The sequence below is a fragment of the Amphiura filiformis genome, chromosome 8 (assembly GCF_039555335.1).
Source record: "Amphiura filiformis chromosome 8, Afil_fr2py, whole genome shotgun sequence".
NCBI classification, from domain to species: Eukaryota; Metazoa; Echinodermata; class Ophiuroidea; order Amphilepidida; family Amphiuridae; genus Amphiura; species Amphiura filiformis.
The window spans coordinates 67992453-68017754 of NC_092635.1; the positions used below are offsets into that span (position 1 = coordinate 67992453).

The following is a 25302-nucleotide window of genomic DNA, read 5'->3' on the forward strand; positions in this document are numbered from 1 at the left end:
CAATGGCATACAAGTAGAGCACTTCTCGCTTGCCCGCTCTGTTCGCAAACATGTTCAACTTCTAAATTGAAGCGAAACATGTCAAAGCAACATGTGCGACACGGGGATCAGCAAAATATGCATGAGCGCGTAGCACGCTGCGCGCCTAAGGACGTACCATTGTGACGTGTTGCGCGGTGTTTCAAACGCGTTCAAGTTATCCATCGCGCATAAACTAATACGCATGCGCCGCACGGTTGCTAACAACAAACAAAATTATTTCTCAAACCTGATAACGAACCGAAAAATTGCTCACTATTTTCGTGACAATGTCGTCATTTCTGAAAGTTGCTTTGGCGAATTCTATGCGAATTCGAGATGGAAATTACTTGGGGTACAAATTCGACGTACCAGAGGAAGACGAATTTACGCCGTAAGTTTTTATATAAAAGGGGAAAAATCATCACCTGTTCCCGGCTTCCCACCCGCGAAATGTAATGTGCAGCTATCGATGACGGGTTCCCCAAGTTCGTATCTTCTGACTCATTTATGGGGCGAAAAAAAGACATGGTGATCTTGAAGCGGGGGAATATTATAATAATACCATTTGGTGTTAGGTGTGTGTGTGGGGGGGGTGATTTCTGAAAATTATATAAAAACTGCATTGTCGTGAAATTGGAAATAGTGCGAGAAAAGAATCATTCCAAATTTTATTTTCGAATAAGAAATATTTCCCCACGTCAAGTTGGTGTACACTCTAAATTACAAGGATTTAAAAATAAATCCTTAAGACTGTAGTTAGGGACCAATCAATTTTAGATTTAGAATTAATCTTATAGATTTGAATTTTAAATCTTAAAGATTTGAATTTTAAATCTTAAAGATTTTAATTTTAAATCTTAAAGATTTAATTTTAAATCTAACACTTGATTGGTCCCTAACTAATAGGCCTAACAGTCCCTTGGGATTTATTTTAAATCCTTGAAATTTAGAGTGTACCTTGGCCCTTTTTCTTTCCAGTTGTTCATGATGAAGATAGGCCTATCCTCTTGCATCATTTTTGATCTTTGATGTGTTTTGTGTCCACGTGGATTCACCATTAGCTATACCATTACCACTTCGACTATTGGATCGTCTTTTTAGGCATATCATAGGTGGCCTAAACCGCAGAAATAACCGTCGTGATCTCTACTTTGTAATGCAGAAAATATCAGTAGGCCTACTTTTTTGTGTTCACATTCGGATTTTCCATATTAATTTTCGCGTTTGTCATTATTTTCACAGAGAGGAAATGTTGGATAAAGAAATCCAAAGAAGGAAAGATTTCAGTGAAGTGATCCTCGTCCACCTGATGTGTTGGCGGCGTCACCAGGTGAATATCAAAACGTTGTTGTATGAAATCGTTTTACACAAAACCACACTCGCTGCAACAATGCTAAACTCCCGGTTAAACTGCAGGGGCCAGTTTCTCGAAGCATAGCTAGTGGCCAGGCTTCTTAAGCCACTAGGCTTAAGCCCAATTAGTCCTAGGCCTATATACTGGTCGTGCTTTGCACATCATAGTTTTCATACATCACCTAGAAAGATAAGTCAATAAAATGGGTCCATAGCCTGCTGGCTTAGAAAGCCTGACCAAGTTTTGAGCAATCGGACCAAGAAGGCCTACTGAGTGTTCTGTTTCCAGTTTTTAATTTTTAATTTAAGCATTCTCGTATGTTCGTTTTCTTTGAACTTTAGGAGTTATTGATGCGTATAGGTCTTTTTCATAATACCACTATGAAAGCTTGTGAAATTTGAAAAACATATCTAGGCCTATACAAGATACTAAAAAAATACTTACATAAAGCCCGTCAATTATTTTTTTCAACCAGGTCGCAATAACGCTTTAAAAAGCATCAGCACCATACTTGCAACATTTAGAAATATTAGCATATAATTTTTTTTTAAATCAAATTGCAGCTCAACTACATTCAATATGTTCAAAAATATTTGTTAAAAAGTGAATAATATTATAACAAAAAAATGATTTCATAATAATAAGCTTAGAGATTAACATTTTGTTCTTCTTTCTTACCTTCTGTTTTCAGCAAAAGAAACATCGCAAATCCAAATGGAGACGGTTGATGTTCTGGCGACCCGTCGCAGGACCGCCAAGAACGCCCGTCATGGAGGCTTTAATTCAACTATACATAGATCCATATTGAAAGAGTTATAGATATTGAAATCATCACTCACAAAAGGGGATATAGTCAGCAGGGGCATAATGAATATGTATTTTCGCGTCTTTTATAACACTTATGAATCAGATATAAGATTTGGCCATATATTTTTTATCATAGGTTGCAACGGGTGTACCACTTACCAGTAAAAAGGTGTATACGTTAACAATTATTCGATAGAGATGATTAACCCATTTTGCACTCAGATTTGGTTGAACCAAGTTTTCGAAAATTGAATTATCTTATAGTTTTCTAAAGGAACAACTTGGAGCAATTAACACACTCAAAATTTATTATGGAACAATGCCCTGTGCATTTGTCTTGTTATGAAAGAAATCAAAATTCCAAAACTGATATTATTTATTACAATGTATATAGTTTGATCGTTATCAAACAAACCAAACCTCGATAGGCTGGACTAATTTGGTTCAAGCCCTGGTTTAGGATTTGGAAGAAACAATCCGAATTTTTTTTTCTAAAAACAAAAGAAGCAAACAAAAACCGTTACTATTTTAAAGAAACAAACCAATTAGGCCCTACCTTCAAGAAATACACGCCTCTCTGGGATACCGGATACTTTCCTAAGCTTTTCCTGAAGCATTCTGCATTTTAAAAGCAAGTTTCCTGTGACGCTCCACTCTGTCCATCTATGGGATTTACTTGACTGACTGCTTGCATGGAGTGTAAACGATCAACATGACACTCATGGGGTGCACATCGCACATCCTGCAACAAGATCGCAGCAAAAACAAAATACCCAGATTCACCAGTCTCCAACATCGGCCCAGCGCCATTATTTGGGCTGCCCCGTTTGTTGGCGAGACACAGTGTGGTCTGTACCTCAAAGCCCTGTTCCGGCCGATGGTACCTGTAGATGGTACATTGGCGACCGTAGGCAGAGCTAGAATTGGATACTTTAGAGTGGTCGGCTGTGATCACTGGTTCCAATCCCTCAGGTTAACAAGACGTGTTAAGTCAAGTACAAAAGTCACACAAATGCAAATTGCTTGAAAGTTACAGATGCTCTGGAATCAGCGTATTAATTTATCCGAGAGCTAATTAGTATAATTGGTAGTAGGCATATACCAATCAAAATGAACATCAGTAGGCCTAGTGTAGCCCATACGTTCATGAGCTATAAAGTATAGGCCTATATATCCGATTATATCAAGTAGATAATTTAATTTTAAGTTGGGAAGCAATCTATACTCAAAAGCGATGTACATCTCTCGAAAGCGGCAGCGTTACACCCGTTGAAGTTTGTTATTAATTATGCACCCAAATATAAAATCAGTTAATAGGTTTAGATAATATATATAAAACTTGCTAATTGATCAAGTCTAATTTTTGTCTGGCAAACATTTGAAATGGGTAGACAAAATATGAATTAAATTCTGGACTCACCATTTGAAATCGGTAGCCCCCCCCCCCTATGAATGAAAATATTCGGCTATCCCTGCTGACTATATCGCTCAAAAATATAAAATGTTTAGAAAATAATGTTGATATCTTTCATATTGAAGATTCGATTATATGCACACAAAGCTACTATTTCACCAAAGATCACAATATCAAGTGCATATATTTTATACGTGTATTCTATTTTTATGTAAATTTATATATTTTTTATTGCAAAAAGAAAGAACAAATTAAATATCTTCAAATAGTCGCCGGGTCAATAATTTGATATAATTTGAATAAGGTTTCGTATAACGAAATAATTGTATATAATTTATTTTAATAAATAAAATCAGACTAGTGATTATTATATATATCGCATTATGTGATGCGTGTTTTATTGACTTGTAATCTTGTAGTTTAAATCCTATTAATACACACCTATGACGTCGCGCTATTGTTTTACCGCTCCATTATTTTCCACGAATGGAGCGATGATCACAATAACACGCCATTCGTAAATGCCCTTCTCTTTTCTCTGAAAAGCAAATACCTTTCAGGGAAAAAGTACTGGCATTTACGAATGTAGTGTTAATATCAATTGCACTTTTGAAAAGCAAGTATTTGCGAAAAGTGCGGTATTGTTATCATCACTTCATTCATGCAAAACAATGATACGAAAAACAAGAAGAAAATGATTTTCATTAATACAATAAATTGAGGAAGCGGATAGCAACATTTGCACAATATTGTCATGGGACCTGAGAGCACATCAGACATATCGAATTGCATGCTGAATACGAGGATTGTCCCTATATCTAATAATAATAATAATTTTGATTTTGTGAAATTCGCGATATAATACAAATTATTAAAATTTCATAATTTTTATATTTTTCCAAATGTAACAGTCCTCGAAGTAAACTTTATAAATCTAATGATATGTAATTAAACTATAGGCCTATGTAGCTGGGATGAAAAGCCGACTCAATTGAAAATTTGACCTTTCATATAGAACTTAAACATTTATATCCAAAAAGACCTACATTTTTTAGTGTTTTGAGGAAAAAATCTATATCTTTAATAATGAAGGTCACAATTTTCATATGATTGACGGCTGTTCAACCCAACTTCCTACTATTTACTGCATATCGTCAGATTTATACAATTTACTTTGAGGACTGTTAAATTTCAAAAATATCAATTTTTAATAATTTGCCTTAAAATGTGTATTGTATCGCGAATTTAATAAAAATCTAAATTATTTGATATCAGAAGGATGTATCTGATTTGCTCTTAGGTGCCACAAACAAAATACGTAAAAACGTCGCTATCCGAGCCCTTACAATGCAATCTGTGAAAAGCAAGTCAAGATCAAAACGGGCAGGTTAAATTGTTGGATAAGTACGTTGTACTTATTATGCAAGATGTGTTTTACCCTCACTTAGGCTTTACTTCGTAGGCCTTTACTTTTATTTATTTGGACCTTTCTTTCTACGCTTACTGTTTTTATAACATTTTTTTTTTTTTTTTATATTTTTATACGTTTTCAGTGGCTTAGGCCCTACATATAATTTGTCATATTTTGGGCAACATTGCTACATATACATAATACACATTCTGTATCAATGTATTTAGGGAGCGATCGTTATTTATGGCAGGGGGGGAATGGGTAAATTTAGGGGGAACACGAAATTTTTTGTGGTCTTGAGGGGGGAACTTGAAATTTTAGTTGAACCAGGAGGGGGATTGTTAAATTTTAAATGGAGAAAATTGGGAAAACAAGGGGAACGCGAAATTTTTTTTGCGGACGCGAGGGGGGAACGCGAAATTTGTTGTCGATATTTTTGCCAAAACACCCATTCCCCCCCCCTGCCGTAAATAACGATCGGTCCCTTAGGCCTATGAATCTGTTTATTTTCAAATCGTTCTCTTCGGGCATGTTTAATAATGATAAAAGCCACAGTAGGTCTATTTTCTGTATAATCTTTATTTGTCATTAGTATATTTGATGTTTCATCTGATGGTATTTTGGCATGCTTGAATATTTACTTACATCGATCAGTAGGCCTATCCGATACCGTAAAACGGGTAACTTTGGGCACTTTTCAGAGTTTTTAAACCACTGCTTCCAAACAAAACCAAATATATTTCTAATTATCTCTTTTTTTATGACGTTAGGGTTCCCTTCTACACCTTGAAGTTGAAAAAGATTTTTGAATAATTTTGAAAGGGTGCCCTAGGGGTTGAAAATAGCCTGACCAAAGTTACCCCGCATTTGGGGCAACTTTGGTCAGAGTATTACATTCCATGAAGAAAAGAAAATGAAAAAATTGATCTTCGCTGTATATGGGCAAGGTTTTGTTTTTTGTGACATTTATCCCCATGCAAAATTAAGCAAGCACGCATCCTTGCTCACAAATATCGATTTTTATTTTGTCTGAAAAAAATGTTAAAAAATGCTCATTTTTGGTCAAAAATGCCAATATTTTCGTAACTTTCAAAGAAATTGGACATGAGCGACTTCTTCCAAATATATTTCTTAACAAATTGAGACCAAATATGACTAAAAAACAATATTGCTGTACGGAAATATGACCATTTAAAAAATATATTTGAACGACCAAAGTTACCCCGCTTACCGAAGTTACCCCCATTTTACGGTAATTAAATATTACAATGTTAGGGACGCTCCATTTGATTTCGGAAGGGGGACTGGAAGTTGAGGTGGCTTTTATTTCGCGTCGAAGGCGGCGAAGTTTGTTTTGTTTTTTGCCGACAAAGTTCAAGGACAATAATAGGCCTAGGTAAAATGTGTTGTAGTACATTTAAAATTTTCGTACCTTTTCGTACCTGATTTTGGTCCGTCTGCTGCGAATCAACGATATATATCCTCGGAATGATTCCATCACAAAATTATCCAAGATAAACAATAGTGTCCATAATTGCATGGTTGTTCCAAAATCGTAAACTCGATTCACAGAGAAGAGTATCATTGCTCAGGTATAGCGATAGGTGTAGTTTTCTTGAGGTTGACAACTGTAATGACCATTTCATATGAGCCTATACATGCTATATGACCTTTTGCCAATTTTCCTTATTATGCAAAATAGAGACCTAAACGCAACATGACGCAACTACTTCAACAGTTAATACATTAGAAGTGGGCATAAAGAACTATTGATGGTCTAATCACTTTAATGATTTTACGAATCTACGTTTATTCAATTTGTGTAACAAACATTTTAAATCTTTATAATTCAAGAAGGTGGTTACGGATGATTTGAACTAAACACCTGGATCGTGATATGATGGGTATTTCTATAGAAATTTTATATAAAGCTGAGTCGGACTATTTTTGCACTCGCACCTAAAATTTAGTACGATCATTATATTAGTGTATTGTCCGGCATCAATGAGTAATTGATCAATTTGTAAAGAGCAACCTATTTCAATAACACTCCATTCGTGAAAAATAATGGAGCGGTAAAACAATAGCGCGACGTCATAGGTGTGTATTAAGTCGGTTAATGGCCGCGGATTAGAACGTGAGTGGGTAAGAATGGCTTCGCCGCTCCGCGGCTCAGCCATTCTTACCCACTCACGTTCTAATCCTTGGCCATTATCCTATACTTATTGAATCCCCTTGTCGAGTAGCGTAGCCATTTTAGTGTGAGGAGCCAAAGCAAAATGTCCGTCACCATTTGTTAATGTTTAGTCCCAGCAGTTCAATTTTATGGATAATTTACCCTTTGCCATGCCCATTTTATTCCAGAAAATGTTATGTGGGGGAGGGGGGCGGTTTTCCCCCGGTTCTCGGGCTACCCCAGACCCCCCCCCCCATATTTTTGTGACTCGCCCTGTCGCCCACCTTAGCCTACTCCACTGAAGTTTCATGAATCATGATTGTAAGTAAAACAGAAACGAAATTAATGAAATAGGGATGAGAAAAGAAATTAATTATATTCCTGAAGTTTTCTGATTAGAATAAAAAAAATATTTAAAAAAACTTTGGTGCCCGTGTGAGGCTCGAACTCACGACCTTCAGATTATGAGACTGACGCGCTGCCGACTGCGCCAACGAGGCCCATGAGTTTCGGTAGAGAAAATGTGTTATTAATACAATATACTTTTTGTCTATTTCAAATTTCATTTGAAATCGAATGCGGATTTGAGTGAATCTACAGCTGATATTGGTACTGCTGAAGAAGCTACAAGGCTCAGCTGATATTGATATTGAAGAAGAAGATATCTACTGCTGATGCTACTACTGTCGTTGCTACTACTGATAGTTGTATCTACTTCTGATATTGGTATTGATGAAATAGTTATCGACTGCTGATATTGGTATTGATGAAGTAGCTATTTACTGCTGATGTTGGCATTGATGAAGTAGTTGTCTGCTGCTGTCATTGGTATTGATGAAGTAGCTATCTACTGGTACATAGTGCAGTTACGTCCACGGCAAATTCACCGTGACCTTTCCAGCCATAAACCCGCTTATTGAAGATTAAACCGATATATGCAGTACTAAACCATTATAGTAATCTATTGTCCATTGCAAGTTTATTACCACATGATAGTATTAATCCAATGAGCGACCGAATTGTCCGCTACGGACGACTAATCCAATCGATAAAGACGCTATTGACATGTACGAGCGGTATTTTTTACTGGTTTGCTGTCATGTACTCATCAAGGCGGACCACCGTTATTATAAGGACTATGCTAATTATTTAAAGATTGACATGTAGAGAATAAGCCATACTTGATTGATAGAAAGTACTAAGTTTGTATTTACTAGCGGGATACCGCGCTTCGCGCGGGTCCCCGCTAGATGAGTAAATGGGAGCGTTCACTATAACAGGAAAAATTACTGAACAGGTAGAATCATTGAAAACGTACATTTTTATTTATCTAAATCTGTCTCTTCTAACATTTTCTTTTTTAGCTTCCTCTGCTTAGCTTGTGATTTTCCGTGTCCATGTTATTTATTTATTTAACCCAGTTCCCATTATTTTCTAAATCTGTTCTTTCTTATATTTCCCTTTTAGCATCTTTTTTTTATTTGCTGCTTGTGATTTCCCGTTTCCATGTTTTTTTATTAAATTCTGTTCTCATTATTTTAGCTTCTTTTTTCTTACATTTCCTGAATAGTTTCTTTCCTTCTTTGTTTCGTTCCGTTTCATTTAGTTACTTTAACCCGTTGGTCTAATTACTCGTACCTTTTTGTCCTCATTTTAATTTAATTTTTCTTTATAGTACCGCTTCATCCCGTGACCCGTCCATGTACCTTTTTGTCCTTTATTATTTTTCCTTCTTCCCTATTATCATGTCCACTGGTCTCTGGCTCGCAAATCGTGTGGCTCTGCGCCGTTTACGCGCGCATTGGCGTAATGCGCATTAGGCACGCGACGCCGACGCGCTGCCGGCCAGCTGCAGTGACGCGTAGGCTGGTGACCGATTTTCATAACAAAAACCCCGTTTTTACCCATATTTTCACTGTTTTTGCAGCCAATTCTTGACCGTTTTCAACCAAATAAAGTTTAAACACGTCCCCGTATATTCCTCGATCTCCCGTATGAATTTGGCGACATTTGGATCGAAACTGACGGAGCCTTTATAGGCATACATAGATAGATACATAGATACATAGATACATACAACATTCCCCTATTTATAGTAAGATTACGGTTTTATGACACCAATCTTCCAAATACGACCAAACCAGGGCTACCCGGTGAAGCAAAATGTGCATTGGAATAACACGGCGAGTTTGGATAGATGGTAGGATTTCTTTTTCATAAAAATGTATGTTCTCCCGTTATTAAAGCTTGTACCGGGTTGAAAATTCAGATATTTGGTAAAGAATAAGTAATTGAAACATAGAGCAAGTACTAAAATCATAACATTTATACTTTTTGATATATGACGCTAACTAATTCATCCCCTATAGCTACAACACAGCGCTACCAGTAGGGTTCAATTGCCTATTGTGAGTGCCCCTGTGTTGTGTGCATACATGTAGTTAACAATAACTGCATGATGATTGATGAAGTAGCTACCCAGCAAACACAAAAACGTTTTAAAAACGTTTTAAACAAGTTATATTTTGGCTTTTGGTTTAGGTAAAAACGTTTTAATAACATTAAAATGTCGGGTTACATAAAGGTCATGATAACGTTGTAAAACGTTTTGTATGAAAACACACTACAACAATATTTTTTAAATGTTTTCAAAAAATGTTATTTTAAACTATTATTGCAAACATTTTTGCCAAATATTTTGTCAATACTTAAATAACATTATGCTAAAATATTTGAACCCAGCAAACACAGAAATGTTCTTAAAATGTATTTTTCAAAACCGTTTAATAACATTTAAATGTCGGGTTATATAAAGGTCATGAAAACGTTTTTAAAACGTTATTGCAAATATTTTGGGCAAACATTTTTTGCAAAATATTTTTTCAACCCCAAAATAACATTCTGTTTAGAATATTTTGTATCAAGTTTTCAAGAATGTTTTTGTAATGTTATTAAAACGTTTTTATACCCTTTATATAACCCGACATTTAAACGTTTTCTGTAAAACATTTTTGTTTGCTGAGCAGTAGATTATCAAAAATGTTTTTAAGGTTATGAAAACGTTTTATACTCTTAATATACCCTTTATATAACCCGACATTTAAACGTTTTCTGACAACCTTTTATAACCTTTTGCGAATGATGTCGAAAACGTTTTGTGTTTGCTGGGTATATACTGCTGATATTGGCATTGATGAAGTAGTTGTCTGCTGCTGACATTTGTATTGATAAAGTAGCTATCTACTGATGATATTGGTATTGACGAAGTAGCTATCTACTGCTGATATTGGTACTGATGAAGTAGTTGTCTGCTGCGGACATTGGTATGAGCTATCTACTGCTGATATTGATATTGATGAAGTAGCTATCTACTGCTGATATTGGTATTGATGAAGTAGCTATCTACTGCTGATACTGGTATTAATGAAGCAGTTGTCTGCTGCTGACATTGGTATTGATGAAGTAGCCATCTACTGTTGATATTGGTACTGATGAAGTAGTTGTCTGCTGCGGACATTGGTATTATGAGCTATCTACTGCTGATATTGATATTGATGAAGTAGCTATCTACTGCTGATATTGGTATTGATGAAGTAGCTATCTACTGCTGATACTGGTATTAATGAAGCAGTTGTCTGCTGCTGACATTGGTATTGATGAAGTAGCTATCTACTGTTGATATTGGTATTGATGAAGTAGCTATCTACTGCTGATATTGGTATTGATAAAGTAGTTGTCTGCTGCGGACATTGGTATTGATAAAGTAGCTATCTACTGTTTATATTGGTATTGATGAAGTAGCTATCTACTGCTGATATTGGTATTGATGAAGTAACTATCTACTGCTGATATTGGTATTGATAAAGTAGCTATATACTGCTGATATTGGTATTGATAAAGTAGTTGTCTGCTGCGGACATTGGTATTGATAGCTGTCTACTTTTGATATTGGTATTGATGAAGTAACTATCTACTGCTGATATTGGTATTGATAAAGTAACTATCTACTGCTGATATTGGTATTGATGATGAAGTAGCTATCTACTGCTGATACTGGTATTGATGAAGTAACTATCTACTGCTGATATTGGTATTGATGAAGTAACTATCTACTACTGATATTCTTATTAACGTAGCATCATAATAGCTATCTGCTGTCGATGTTGGTATGTTTTGAAAAAGTAACTGTCTAACGATGATGTTGTTTTTCTGCAGTGATCCATATAGAGACATCAGTAAATATCGTCGTCTGCATCATATACTGCCCTACCTCAAAAGGCTGCCTTGTGTGATTTTTATTATCATTGTTGTATTTCATATTGTTATGTTGTATTTCAGTATGCTTCTCTCTTTCATGAATGGATACGAGATTGTAATATTGTGATAATACCTCAAACTTAAAATATTAGATTCTCCTCACAATTAGATAAAAATTATTCAAAAATCACAAAAAGCAGCCTTTAAAGATACGACAGTATGTGAAGCAGACGACGATATATCATGATTTTGTTCTCTAACAATATTACATTCATGTTTTGTTTGAGTACTCTCCAGCGAGTCTTCAAAATTCGTACGAAAAATTAAAAAAATAGTGACGGATCCATCGGATAAGGAAGAGGAGGTATTAGGCCTATCGCACATTAAGTCAGCGCTCCGTAGTTGCGGATACAGAGATTGGACCTTCTTACGTGCTCGTGAAAAGAAGGATAAATCAAACCTGCGTCTGCGCAGAGCGTTTAACGCAGCAGGTGTGCCTACCGTATTTAAACCCCATCAAACATTACGTCAGCTTGGTCTCCCCGAAAGACAAGGTAGACAAGTTGAAACAGTCGGGAACAGTCTACAAAATTGCATATGCTGATTGTCACGCCACATACATCGGAGAGTCGGGCAGGAAGCTAGAAAAGCGACTTGCAGAACATAAGTCGAAAGCGGCTGGCTCCCGGGGGCTGGCTTTAAATAGGCTGTACAAGAACATGTAAAAGCGAGCAAGAACACGCACCAAATAGACTGGGACAACGTAAAAGTACTGGAGAAAGAAACAAAAGAAATTCCCAGGAGGGTCCTGGAAGCTATACAGATCAAGCAGCAGGGATCTTCATTGAACCGAGACACAGGATTGGAACTAGATCCTGTGTGGGACAACCTGATCAAACCCAGCGGCACCAGGGGCAGGAAACTCCGACTTCGGTGATGTCACCTGATCAGGTTGGTCCTTAGCCGTTTCCAAGAAAAACATCAGAGCTAAGAAATCACCATGGTAGGTTGAATCCACGGCCACGCATGGCCATTTTGTTCCGACCTTTGAGACGCATAATGAGCCGAGGGACATGACTAAGGCTACTGACAATAGCCTGGTGTCTGACCTCTCTGTGTGTGAGTAAGCTTCAACATGCCCTTGATAAATTGCACAATTATTGCAGAAAGTGGAAACTGTTAGTTAACATTGACAAATCAAATGTCATGATATTCAATAAAGGTGGTCATGTTTTGAAAGGTTGTAAATTTAATTATGGTAATTGTAACATCAACATAACTAATGAATATTGCTATTTGGGTATCATTTTTGTACCATCTGGTTCATTTACAAAAGCAATGATTAGACTTAAAGACAAAGCAATGAAAGCATATTATAAAATTAGGGATAATTTTATAAGTGACTCCTACAAATGTAGCATGAAATTATTTCAGACCCTCATCCAACCAATCCTTAGCTATGGATGTGAGGTTTGGGCACCATATTTGTTAAACAAACTGAACGACTCAAACTTTCTTACAACATGTGATAAACTTCCAAGTGAATCTATTCACATTAAGGTTTGCAAAATTATACTCGGAGTTCATAAAAATCCACTAACAATGCAGTAAGAGGCGAATTAGGTAGTTTTCCACTGCTCACAACTATGCTTTCTTTATCTGTAAAATACTGGTGGAAGCTTAACAAAAAATGTATGAATGGTAATGATTCTCTTGTAATTCAAGCACTTGTAGATAACAGAAAGTTAGTGTGTACTAATAATTTCACATGGTCGACAGGTATAAAAAATATATTTAGCCTTATCAATAGGATTGATATTTGGGATAAACCAAATACGATCACCGCTTCCAATTTTAATGAAATTATTGTATCTAAACTTCAAATCGTCTATAACAATCTTTGGGTTAATCATATTAATAATTTTAGTCCTAAACTCAGAACATATTGTACATTCAAAAATTCTTTCAGCACAGAAAATTATGTTATTATCGCTAAAAGATCTTCCAGGGCTGCATTCTGTAAATTAAGAATAAGCGCTCATAATCTCATGATCGAAAAGGGCGTCACTTCTCTCCAAAAATTAATCCAGAGAATAGAATGTGTACACTTTGTAATTTAAATAAGGTGGAGGATGAATTTCATTTTGTAATGATATGTCCTTTCTATACCATCCCTCGCCAAGATTTATTATATACAATTCATGAAATGTATGATATAGATGGTATGGTAGACACTGACATTTTCAAACTTATAATGAGTGCAAGTGATTTTGACAGTATTACTCAATAACCAAATTCGTCAAATCAGCTTTTGATTTACGAACGAACATGGACTTATAGATAATTATAGATAATAACAAAGTCCCCATAAGTTGGGCTTAATGCAACGTGGACTTGAGCGCCACTATTAATATTGTCTATTATTATTAAGACTAATTTATATTTCTTTTATAATTGTAAATATTTGTACTTGTAACTTTAATATTACAATTTCAATTGTAAATATTTGTATTTGTAAATATTAACTATACCAGTTTGTTTGGTGAATGTTAATAAAATATTGATTATACGTCATTGAGGTCAATGGTCATCGACTTTTATACTGCCGCGTACTGTAGTGAGTGCAGCTAGCCTACGCGCTGTAGTCCATACAGGACCAACGCAATATAAAATCAGAATTTTGGTCAGTTTTTGAGTTCAAGACGCACGCTTCTTTCTCAATACTTAAGCTAATGACTATCATATCCTTTCAACACATATGTTCAAGTGCAAGGATCTAAATATGGCTTCTTTAGAACAAACAAATTACGGGAGATATTCATCATTTTCTACCCCTGTATCCACAGATTTATCGTCTGAATATCAAATCGTGCATAGCACATTCACGTGTATCGATCCCGGGTATTTATTTTAGTATCTCTGCTGTACCAAGTAATTATTAGCCAGGCGATGTCGGTGTGCAACATCGGCTGATGATGAGGAAGTTCCTCGAAAGCGCTCCCGGTAGGCGAAATAAACAAGTAGTGTTGAAGTCTAAATTAATCATTTTCATGTAGGGCAAACAATAGATAAATATGAATACAACCTTTATGCACATTTTGCACTGTAACTCGAAATACAATTTGCCGAATTTACGAGCGGTTTGAGATGGGTGGTCACAGTGTATTTCTTGCATATTTACTTCTTATGCAACAGTCAAAGGAAGACGAGATATACAGGTCATGTTTTGCGTGGTATAGACGAATCCAACGAGCCAAGTCATGGTCAGGATTTAGTCGGACATCTTTGGGTAGCCGCTAGCACCAACCTGGTGTTTTGAGCGTCCAATTGTGCAAATAAAAGCCGCCTAACACCTAGAGAAGATGCAAGGACGAGGAGGGTTAATAGAATAATATTTATAATAGAGATAATTCCGCAGGTAATCCCATCGCAAGTATATCAATGCATAGATACCGCGTGTAGTTAATCCGATTATTATGTATTAAGGTGTAAAACGGGTGATGGAATGCAATTTAAAATTTCCGCCAAGGCCGAATCATTTCACATTTTGAGTGCATTGTAGCCGACGGCTACCCAACTAAAGGCTGCTAGTCAGGTGTAGGAATGCGTGATTTAGATTCGTCTATAGTGAGAACTCCGAAAGAGTGCAGCAACATCTCGCAGAACTGATATGAAGAGAGTAGCAGAACAGCCTAATGAGAGATATAATTGGTCAGGTCTGAGATCGTAACTATCCCATCTCAAAGTAATTACACAACATGCAACCCTGATGTGGTAAGTCTACGTTAGTATCAGGTCTGAGATCGTGACTATCCCATCTCAAAGTAATTACACAACATACAACCCTGATGTGGTAAGTCTACGTTAGTATCAGGTCTGAGATCGTGACTATCCCATCTCAAAGTAATTACACAACAGACAACCCTGATGTGGTAAGTCTACGTTAGTATCAGGCCTGAGATCGTGAGTCCGATCTCAAAGTAATAACACAACAGACAACCCTGATGTGGTAAGTCTACGTTAGTATCAGGGCAGAAATCGTGACTATCCCATCTCAAAGTAATTACACAACAGACAACCTTGATGTGGTAAGTCTACGTTAGTATCAGGTCTGAGATCGTGACTATCCCATCTCAAAGTAATAACACTACAGACAACCCTGATGTGGTAAGTCTACGTTAGTATCAGGTCTGAGATCGTGACTATCCCATCTCAAAGTAATAACACAACAGACAACCTTGATGTGGTAAGTCTACGTTAGTATCAGGTCTGAGATCGTGACTATCCCATCTCAAAGTAATTACACAACAGAAAACCCTGATGTGGTAAGTCTACGTTAGTATCAGGGCAGAAATCGTGACTATCCCATCTGAAAGTAATTACACAAAAGACAACCTTGATGTGGTAAGTCTACGTTAGTATCAGGTCAGAGATCGTGACTAACCCATCTCAAAGTAATAACACAACAGACAACCCTGATGTGGTAAGTCTACGTTAGTATCAGGTCTGAGATCGTGACTATCCCATCTGAAAGTAATAACACAACAGACAACCCTGATGTGGTAAGTCTACGTTAGTATCAGGTCTGAGATCGTGACTATCCCATCTCAAAGTAATAACACAACAGACAACCCTGATGTGGTAAGTCTACGTTAGTATCAGGTCTGAGATCGTGACTATCCCATCTCAAAGTAATTACACAACAGAAAACCCTGATGTGGTAAGTCTACGTTAGTATCAGGGCAGAAATCGTGACTATCCCATCTGAAAGTAATTACACAAAAGACAACCTTGATGTGGTAAGTCTACGTTAGTATCAGGTCAGAGATCGTGACTAACCCATCTCAAAGTAATAACACAACAGACAACCCTGATGTGGTAAGTCTACGTTAGTATCAGGTCTGAGATCGTGACTATCCCATCTGAAAGTAATAACACAACAGACAACCCTGATGTGGTAAGTCTACGTTAGTATCAGGTCTGAGATCGTGACTATCCCATCTCAAAGTAATAACACAACAGACAACCCTGATGTGGTAAGTCTACGTTAGTATCAGGTCTGAGATCGTGACTATCCCATCTCAAAGTAATTACACAACAGACAACCTTGATGTGGTAAGTCTACGTTAGTATCAGGTCTGAGATCGTGACTATCCCATCTCAAAGTAATTACACAACAGACAACCTTGATGTGGTAAGTCTACGTTAGTATCAGGTCTGAGATCGTGACTATCCCATCTCAAAGTAATAACACAACAGACAACCCTGATGTGGTAAGTCTACGTTAGTATCAGGTCTGAGATCGTGACTATCCCATCTCAAAGTAATAACACAACAGACAACCCTGATGTGGTAAGTCTACGTTAGTATCAGGTCAGAGATCGTGACTATCCCATCTGAAAGTAATTACACAACATACAACCCTGATGTGGTAAGTCTACGTTAGTATCAGGCCTGAGATCGTGAGTCCGATCTCAAAGTAATAACACAACAGACAACCCTGATGTGGTAAGTCTACGTTAGTATCAGGGCAGAAATCGTGACTATCCCATCTCAAAGTAATTACACAACATACAACCCTGATGTGGTAAGTCTACGTTAGTATCAGGTCAGAGATCGTGATTATCCCATCTGAAAGTAATTACACAACAGACAACCCTGATGTGGTAAGTCTACGTTAGTATCAGGTCTGAAATCGTGACTATCCCATCTCAAAGTAATTACACAACAGACAACCTTGATGTGGTAAGTCTACGTTAGTATCAGGTCAGAGATCGTGACTATCCCATCTCAAAGTAATTACACAAAAGACAACCCTGATGTGGTAAGTCTACGTTAGTATCAGGTCTGAGATCGTGACTATCCCATCTGAAAGTAATTACACAAAAGACAACCCTGATGTGGTAAGTCTACGTTAGTATCAGGTCTGAGATCGTGACTATCCCATCTCAAAGTAATTACACAACAGACAACCCTGATGTGGTAAGTCTACGTTAGTATCAGGTCTGAGATCGTGACTATCCCATCTGAAAGTAATAACACAACAGACAACCCTGATGTGGTAAGTCTACGTTAGTATCAGGTCTGAGATCGTGACTATCCCATCTCAAAGTAATAACACAACAGACAACCCTGATGTGGTAAGTCTACGTTAGTATCAGGTCTGAGATCGTGACTATCCCATCTCAAAGTAATTACACAACAGACAACCCTGATGTGGTAAGTCTACGTTAGTATCAGGCCTGAGATCGTGAGTCCGATCTCAAAGTAATAACACAACAGACAACCCTGATGTGGTAAGTCTACGTTAGTATCAGGGCAGAAATCGTGACTATCCCATCTCAAAGTAATTACACAACATACAACCCTGATGTGGTAAGTCTACGTTAGTATCAGGTCAGAGATCGTGAGTATCCCATCTGAAAGTAATTACACAACAGACAACCCTGATGTGGTAAGTCTACGTTAGTATCAGGCCTGAGATCGTGAGTCCGATCTCAAAGTAATAACACAACAGACAACCCTGATGTGGTAAGTCTACGTTAGTATCAGGGCAGAAATCGTGACTATCCCATCTCAAAGTAATTACACAACAGACAACCTTGATGTGGTAAGTCTACGTTAGTATCAGGTCAGAGATCGTGAGTATCCCATCTGAAAGTAATTACACAAAAGACAACCCTGATGTGGTAAGTCTACGTTAGTATCAGGTCTGAAATCGTGACTATCCCATCTCAAAGTAATTACACAACAGACAACCTTGATGTGGTAAGTCTACGTTAGTATCAGGTCAGAGATCGTGACTATCCCATCTCAAAGTAATTACACAAAAGACAACCCTGATGTGGTAAGTCTACGTTAGTATCAGGTCTGAGATCGTGACTATCCCATCTCAAAGTAATTACACAAAAGACAACCCTGATGTGGTAAGTCTACGTTAGTATCAGGTCTGAGATCGTGACTATCCCATCTCAAAGTAATTACACAACAGACAACCCTGATGTGGTAAGTCTACGTTAGTATCAGGTCTGAGATCGTGACTATCCCATCTCAAAGTAATAACACAACAGACAACCTTGATGTGGTAAGTCTACGTTAGTATCAGGTCAGAGATCGTGACTATCCCATCTGAAAGTAATAACACAACAGACAACCTTGATGTGGTAAGTCTACGTTAGTATCAAGTCTGAGATCGTGACTATCCCATCTCAAAGTAATTACACAACAGACAACCTTGATGTGGTAAGTCTACGTTAGTATCAGGTCTGAGATCGTGACTATCCCATCTCAAAGTAATTACACAAAAGACAACCCTGATGTGGTAAGTCTACGTTAGTATCAGGTCAGAGATCGTGACTATCCCATCTCAAAGTAATTACACAACAGACAACCCTGATGTGGTAAGTCTACGTTAGTATCAGGTCTGAGATCGTGACTATCCCATCTAAAAGTAATAACACAACAGACAACCCTGATGTGGTAAGTCTACGTTAGTATCAGGTCAGAGATCGTGACTATCCCATCTCAAAGTAATAACACAACAGACAACCCTGATGTGGTAAGTCTACGTTAGTATCAGGTTTAAGATCGTGACTATCCCATCTCAAAGTAATTACACAACAGACAACCCTGATGTGGTAAGTCTACGTTAGTATCAGGTTTAAGATCGTGACTATCCCATCTCAAAGTAATAAGACAACAGACAACCCTGATGTGGTAAGTCTACGTTAGTATCAGGTCAGAGATCGTGACTAACCCATCTCAAAGTAATAACACAACAGACAACCCTGATGTGGTAAGTCTACGTTAGTATCAGGTCAGAGATCGTGACTAACCCATCTCAAAGTAATAACACAACAGACAACCCTGATGTGGTAAGTCTACGTTAGTATCAGGTCAGAGATCGTGACTAACCCATCTCAAAGTAATAACACAACAGACAACCTTGATGTGGTAAGTCTATACGTTAGTATCAGGTTTAAGATCGTGACTATCCCATCTGAAAGTAATAACACAACAGACAACCCTGATGTGGTAAGTCTACGTTAGTATCAGGTCAGAGATCGTGACTATCCCATCTCAAAGTAATTACACAACAGACAACCCTGATGTGGTAAGTCTACGTTAGTATCAGGCCTGAGATCGTGAGTATCCCATCTCAAAGTAATTACACAACAGACAACCCTGATGTGGTAAGTCTACGTTAGTATCAGGTCTGAGATCGTGACTATCCCATCTCAAAGTAATTACACAACAGACAACCTTGATGTGGTAAGTCTACGTTAGTATCAGGTCAGAGATCGTGACTATCCCATCTCAAAGTAATTACACAACAGACAACCCTGATGTGGTAAGTCTACGTTAGTATCAGGCCTGAGATCGTGAGTATCCCATCTCAAAGTAATTACACAACAGACAACCCTGATGTGGTAAGTCTACGTTAGTATCAGGTCAGAGATCGTGACTATCCCATCTGAAAGTAATAACACAACAGACAACCCTGATGTGGTAAGTCTACGTTAGTATCAGGTTTAAGATCGTGACTATCCCATCTCAAAGTAATTACACAACAGACAACCCTGATGTGGTAAGTCTACGTTAGTATCAGGTTTAAGATCGTGACTATCCCATCTCAAAGTAATAACACAACAGACAACCCTGATGTGGTAAGTCTACGTTAGTATCAGGTCAGAGATCGTGACTAACCCATCTCAAAGTAATAACACAACAGACAACCTTGATGTGGTAAGTCTACGTTAGTATCAGGTCTGAGATCGTGACTATCCCATCTGAAAGTAATAACACAACAGACAACCCTGATGTGGTAAGTCTACGTTAGTATCAGGTCTGAGATCGTGACTATCCCATCTCAAAGTAATAACACAACAGACAACCCTGATGTGGTAAGTCTACGTTAGTATCAGGTCAGAGATCGTGACTATCCCATCTGAAAGTAATTACACAACATACAACCCTGATGTGGTAAGTCTACGTTAGTATCAGGCCTGAGATCGTGAGTCCGATCTCAAAGTAATAACACAACAGACAACCCTGATGTGGTAAGTCTACGTTAGTATCAGGGCAGAAATCGTGACTATCCCATCTCAAAGTAATTACACAACATACAACCCTGATGTGGTAAGTCTACGTTAGTATCAGGTCAGAGATCGTGAGTATCCCATCTGAAAGTAATTACACAACAGACAACCCTGATGTGGTAAGTCTACGTTAGTATCAGGCCTGAGATCGTGACTATCCCATCTCAAAGTAATTACACAACAGACAACCTTGATGTGGTAAGTCTACGTTAGTATCAGGTCAGAGATCGTGAGTATCCCATCTGAAAGTAATTACACAAAAGACAACCCTGATGTGGTAAGTCTACGTTAGTATCAGGTCTGAAATCGTGACTATCCCATCTCAAAGTAATTACACAACAGACAACCTTGATGTGGTAAGTCTACGTTAGTATCAGGTCAGAGATCGTGACTATCCCATCTCAAAGTAATTACACAAAAGACAACCCTGATGTGGTAAGTCTACGTTAGTATCAGGTCTGAGATCGTGACTATCCCATCTGAAAGTAATTACACAAAAGACAACCCTGATGTGGTAAGTCTACGTTAGTATCAGGTCTGAGATCGTGACTATCCCATCTGAAAGTAATTACACAACAGACAACCCTGATGTGGTAAGTCTACGTTAGTATCAGGCCTGAGATCGTGAGTCCGATCTCAAAGTAATAACACAACAGACAACCCTGATGTGGTAAGTCTACGTTAGTATCAGGCCTGAGATCGTGACTATCCCATCTGAAAGTAATTACACAAAAGACAACCCTGATGTGGTAAGTCTACGTTAGTATCAGGTCTGAGATCGTGACTATCCCATCTCAAAGTAATTACACAACAGACAACCCTGATGTGGTAAGTCTACGTTAGTATCAGGTCTGAGATCGTGACTATCCCATCTGAAAGTAATTACACAAAAGACAACCCTGATGTGGTAAGTCTACGTTAGTATCAGGTCTGAGATCGTGACTATCCCATCTCAAAGTAATAACACAACAGACAACCTTGATGTGGTAAGTCTACGTTAGTATCAGGTCTGAGATCGTGACTATCCCATCTCAAAGTAATAACACAACAGACAACCTTGATGTGGTAAGTCTACGTTAGTATCAGGTCTGAGATCGTGACTATCCCATCTCAAAGTAATAACACAACAGACAACCCTGATGTGGTAAGTCTACGTTAGTATCAGGTCTGAGATCGTGACTATCCCATCTGAAAGTAATAACACAACAGACAACCTTGATGTGGTAAGTCTACGTTAGTATCAGGTTTAAGATCGTGACTATCCCATCTCAAAGTAATAACACTACAGACAACCCTGATGTGGTAAGTCTACGTTAGTATCAGGTCTGAGATCGTGACTATCCCATCTGAAAGTAATTACACAACAGACAACCCTGATGTGGTAAGTCTACGTTAGTATCAGGTCAGAGATCGTGACTATCCCATCTCAAAGTAATAACACAACAGACAACCCTGATGTGGTAAGTCTACGTTAGTATCAGGGCAGAAATCGTGACTATCCCATCTGAAAGTAATTACACAACATACAACCCTGATGTGGTAAGTCTACGTTAGTATCAGGGCAGAGATCGTGACTATCCCATCTGAAAGTAATTACACAACATACAACCCTGATGTGGTAAGTCTACGTTAGTATCAGGCCTGAGATCGTGACTATCCCATCTCAAAGTAATAACACAACAGACAACCTTGATGTGGTAAGTCTACGTTAGTATCAGGTCTGAGATCGTGACTATCCCATCTCAAAGTAATAACACAACAGACAACCTTGATGTGGTAAGTCTACGTTAGTATCAGGGCAGAGATCGTGACTATCCCATCTGAAAGTAATTACACAACATACAACCTTGATGTGGTAAGTCTACGTTAGTATCAGGTCTGAGATCGTGACTATCCCATCTCAAAGTAATTACACAAAAGACAACCTTGATGTGGTAAGTCTACGTTAGTATCAGGTCTGAGATCGTGACTATCCCATCTCAAAGTAATAACACAACAGACAACCTTGATGTGGTAAGTCTACGTTAGTATCAGGGCAGAGATCGTGACTATCCCATCTGAAAGTAATTACACAACAGACAACCCTGATGTGGTAAGTCTACGTTAGTATCAGGTCAGAGATCGTGACTATCCCATGTCAAAGTAATTACACAACAGACAACCCTGATGTGGTAAGTCTACGTTAGTATCAGGTCTGAGATCGTGACTATCCCATCTCAAAGTAATTACACAACAGACAACCCTGATGTGGTAAGTCTACGTTAGTATCAGGGCAGAAATCGTGACTATCCCATCTGAAAGTAATAACACAACAGACAACCCTGATGTGGTAAGTCTACGTTAGTATCAGGTCTGAGATCGTGACTATCCCATCTCAAAGTAATTACACAACAGACAACCCTGATGTGGTAAGTCTACGTTAGTATCAGGTCTGAGATCGTGACTATCCCATCTCAAAGTAATAACACAACAGACAACCCTGATGTGGTAAGTCTACGTTAGTATCAGGGCAGAAATCGTGACTATCCCATCTGAAAGTAATAACACAACAGACAACCCTGATGTGGTAAGTCTACGTTAGTATCAGGGCAGAAATCGTGACTATCCCATCTCAAAGTAATAACACTACAGACAACCCTGATGTGGTAAGTCTACGTTAGTATCAGGTCGTCAGAGATCGTGACTATCCCATCTGAAAGTAATTACACAACAGACAACCCTGATGTGGTAAGTCTACGTTAGTATCAGGTCAGAGATCGTGACTATCCCATCTCAAAGTAATTACACAACAGACAACCCTGATGTGGTAAGTCTACGTTAGTATCAGGGCAGAAATCGTGACTATCCCATCTGAAAGTAATTACACAAAAGACAACCCTGATGTGGTAAGTCTACGTTAGTATCAGGGCAGAGATCGTGACTATCCCATCTGAAAGTAATTACACAACATACAACCCTGATGTGGTAAGTCTACGTTAGTATCAGGCCTGAGATCGTGACTATCCCATCTCAAAGTAATAACACAACAGACAACCTTGATGTGGTAAGTCTACGTTAGTATCAGGTCTGAGATCGTGACTATCCCATCTCAAAGTAATAACACAACAGACAACCTTGATGTGGTAAGTCTACGTTAGTATCAGGGCAGAGATCGTGACTATCCCATCTGAAAGTAATTACACAACATACAACCTTGATGTGGTAAGTCTACGTTAGTATCAGGTCTGAGATCGTGACTATCCCATCTCAAAGTAATTACACAACAGACAACCTTGATGTGGTAAGTCTACGTTAGTATCAGGTCTGAGATCGTGACTATCCCATCTCAAAGTAATAACACAACAGACAACCTTGATGTGGTAAGTCTACGTTAGTATCAGGGCAGAGATCGTGACTATCCCATCTGAAAGTAATTACACAACAGACAACCCTGATGTGGTAAGTCTACGTTAGTATCAGGTCAGAGATCGTGACTATCCCATGTCAAAGTAATTACACAACAGACAACCCTGATGTGGTAAGTCTACGTTAGTATCAGGTCTGAGATCGTGACTATCCCATCTCAAAGTAATTACACAACAGACAACCCTGATGTGGTAAGTCTACGTTAGTATCAGGGCAGAAATCGTGACTATCCCATCTGAAAGTAATAACACAACAGACAACCCTGATGTGGTAAGTGTACGTTAGTATCAGGTCTGAGATCGTGACTATCCCATCTCAAAGTAATTACACAACAGACAACCCTGATGTGGTAAGTCTACGTTAGTATCAGGTCTGAGATCGTGACTATCCCATCTCAAAGTAATAACACAACAGACAACCCTGATGTGGTAAGTCTACGTTAGTATCAGGGCAGAAATCGTGACTATCCCATCTGAAAGTAATAACACAACAGACAACCCTGATGTGGTAAGTCTACGTTAGTATCAGGGCAGAAATCGTGACTATCCCATCTCAAAGTAATAACACTACAGACAACCCTGATGTGGTAAGTCTACGTTAGTATCAGGTCGTCAGAGATCGTGACTATCCCATCTGAAAGTAATTACACAAAAGACAACCCTGATGTGGTAAGTCTACGTTAGTATCAGGTCTGAGATCGTGACTATCCCATCTCAAAGTAATTACACAACAGACAACCCTGATGTGGTAAGTCTACGTTAGTATCAGGGCAGAAATCGTGACTATCCCATCTGAAAGTAATAACACAACAGACAACCCTGATGTGGTAAGTCTACGTTAGTATCAGGGCAGAAATCGTGACTATCCCATCTCAAAGTAATAACACTACAGACAACCCTGATGTGGTAAGTCTACGTTAGTATCAGGTCGTCAGAGATCGTGACTATCCCATCTGAAAGTAATTACACAAAAGACAACCCTGATGTGGTAAGTCTACGTTAGTATCAGGTCTGAGATCGTGACTATCCCATCTCAAAGTAATTACACAAAAGACAACCCTGATGTGGTAAGTCTACGTTAGTATCAGGTCAGAGATCGTGACTATCCCATCTCAAAGTAATTACACAACAGACAACCTTGATGTGGTAAGTCTACGTTAGTATCAGGTCTGAGATCGTGACTATCCCATCTCAAAGTAATAACACAACAGACAACCTTGATGTGGTAAGTCTACGTTAGTATCAGGTCAGAGATCGTGACTATCCCATCTGAAAGTAATAACACAACAGACAACCCTGATGTGGTAAGTCTACGTTAGTATCAGGTCTGAGATCGTGACTATCCCATCTCAAAGTAATT

The 25302-nt window shown here is 38.1% G+C and overlaps 1 non-coding gene across 1 annotated transcript; it reads right to left on the minus strand.

Annotated features, from left to right (window-relative positions):
• Nucleotides 1-7608: 7608 nt before the first annotated feature.
• On the minus strand, nucleotides 7609-7684 carry Trnam-cau (transfer RNA methionine (anticodon CAU)). Its single transcript has one exon. It is a non-coding gene; the product is annotated as a tRNA-Met (tRNA).
• Nucleotides 7685-25302: the final 17618 nt, after the last annotated feature.